Source organism: Peromyscus eremicus, chromosome 15 (assembly GCF_949786415.1).
Source record: "Peromyscus eremicus chromosome 15, PerEre_H2_v1, whole genome shotgun sequence".
NCBI lineage: Eukaryota > Metazoa > Chordata > Mammalia > Rodentia > Cricetidae > Peromyscus > Peromyscus eremicus.
In genome coordinates, this window is record NC_081431.1 from 27,772,061 (window position 1) to 27,774,342 (window position 2,282).

At 45.3% G+C, this 2,282-nt stretch overlaps 1 non-coding gene across 1 annotated transcript; it reads left to right on the top strand.

The window, feature by feature from the left end:
* The first annotated feature begins 863 nt into the window (after positions 1-863).
* On the top strand, positions 864-936 carry Trnaa-agc (transfer RNA alanine (anticodon AGC)). Its single transcript has one exon. It is a non-coding gene; the product is annotated as a tRNA-Ala (tRNA).
* The last annotated feature ends 1,346 nt before the right edge of the window (positions 937-2,282 follow it).

The window sequence follows — 2,282 nt, forward strand, 5'->3', positions numbered from 1 at the left end:
TAGAGGGAGATCACAAGGAGACCAGAGGGGAGAATCCAGATGGGACATGTGGCCCAAGGATGGAGTGAATCCACGAAGGGCCAGGGACTTAATGGAATGGATTCTTGAAGGGAAGAATAGAAACTATGAAAGAGATGACAAAGTAGTTCACAAGGGGGTGATACATGCAGTCCTCACTTGGTCCATTTGATGTTTCTACCTTGAAGCTTGATTTCCAATAACAGTGCTTCTTATTGTGGCTTACTCCTTATTTGAGCAAATCTCTGTCATAACTGGGGAGGAAGTCTGTTTTAACAGAATAATGGTATGACTTCCTTGCTGTGTCTGTTCTTACCCCGTGTTGCCATTGACATTCTCACAGAACGAAAGACTATTTTACTAAGTGAGTATCACAGTGCTAGAACAGTACCTACAAGGAAGTCATCTGCTACCAGAGGTGCTGAATGCTTTGGAGGAAAGTTAAGCAAGATCCTAGGGAGAAGAGTACAGCTGTAGTTTTATTGGGAGTGCTCTGGGTGAGTCTCGTCAAGAGGGTAACTTTAACCAAAGGCTCAGAGATGGGGAAGTGAGCCATGCTGGGGTTTGTCTATGAAGCAGGGCAATAAGGAAAGGACATCTTCAGGGAGTACATTTGAAGACCTGGAGAAGATGCCCTTCTTTAGTAGGTGGGGCCCAGTGGGAGGTTCTTAGGTCACTGAGGGGTATGTAGTTGAAGAGATTGGGACCCCAGCTCCTTCCTCCCCTCCTAGCCACCATGAGGTGGACAGTTCACAGTGCCACAGAGCACAACAAATGACTCATACCACCATGGGCCCAAAGCAACACATCCTAATGATCATGGACTAAAAGCTCTGAAATTAGGGTTAGGGATTTAGCTCAGTGGTAGAGCGCTTGCCTAGCAAGCACAAGGCCCTGGGTTCGATCCTCAGCTCTAAAAAAAAAAAAAAAAAAAAAAAAAAAAAAAAAAAAAAAAAAAAAAAAAAAAAAAAAAAACACCTCTGAAATTATGGGCCAAAAATAAAACTTGGCTCATTGTACAGTGATTGTCTCAGGTATTTTATCATAGCAACAGAAAGATTTTACTGAGACATAGCAACAGAAACATTGTACTGGGAAGTGGGTCATTGATGTGACTGCACCGGAGATGACGTGGAGAAGCCTTCAGAATGGGTGTGTGTGGGGGATTTGGAAAAATTTGGAGAAGCAAGCTAGAGAAACTCTAGAACATCGCAAGTGCAGGTGAATGGGCAGTCCTAGCAAGGACTAAGAGAATGTTGCTAGAAAGTCAGACAGTAAAGGCTGTGCTCTGAAGTTTCCAATAGAAATATGGAATGTACTGGAGACTAAAGGCCACCCACTGTGGCCAAACTTCAGCTCCATTTCCATCCATGCTGTGATGTAGGGACTCTCAGTTTCACTGTTGTGTTTCAGTCATTTCAACTGGCAAGGCTTTTTACTCAACTTCTGCCTGAGAGCCAGAGTCAGAGGAAACACGGTTTGAAATGTGCAACAGAATAAAAGTGTTCTCCACGTTTGTCCTGCAAAGAGTTTGCTCCCCCACACTGATGCCCTAGAAAAATCTATTTGCCTCCCTGACAGCTGAAGTGGATGCTGGCATGCTTCTGTGTAAACCAGAGGCTGCTCTGTGCGTTTGGAAGGTCTGGACAATGGATGTCATGGCAGAAGTGGCCTCCCTGGGCACTTGGGGGGAGCCTGTGGGTACCCTTGCACTCCTGCCTCTTTTCACCAAAGCGTGACTTTCCCTCCCTGTTGCCCATCAGCCTTTAGTGCTGGGCACTGGAGATTAAGCCCCTAGACTCCTGTAGCAGCAAATGTCAGAGCTGGGTTCTCGCTTTGGCAAAAGGTAAGCAAGGCTGAGAACTGTTTGCTTAGAGTCTGTTTGGCCCCAGCAACATCCTAAAAATGGAATTGGCTAGACTTTCACTTGTATTTTCTATGGCCACTGAGTACCACTTTCCCAAAAGAGGTCAGTGACTCCTGTTGAGTCCTCATGATGGTGAGGAGCTGTGCTGGGTTAGTTGGCCATGTTCTGGGGACGTCTGCCCCACTACAACTACCTCATGTTTCAGGCCTGTGAGAAGAACCCCAGTGTAATGAGTCCTTCTCAGTCCCGCCAGCCAGCTCCCAAATAATGACATGGAGATCTATTAATTATGAAAGCTTGGCCTATAGCTTAGGCTTATTTTCAACTAGCTCTTATAACTTAAATTTAACCCATATTTTTATTAATCTACATTCTACCACGTGGCTTTTACCTCTCT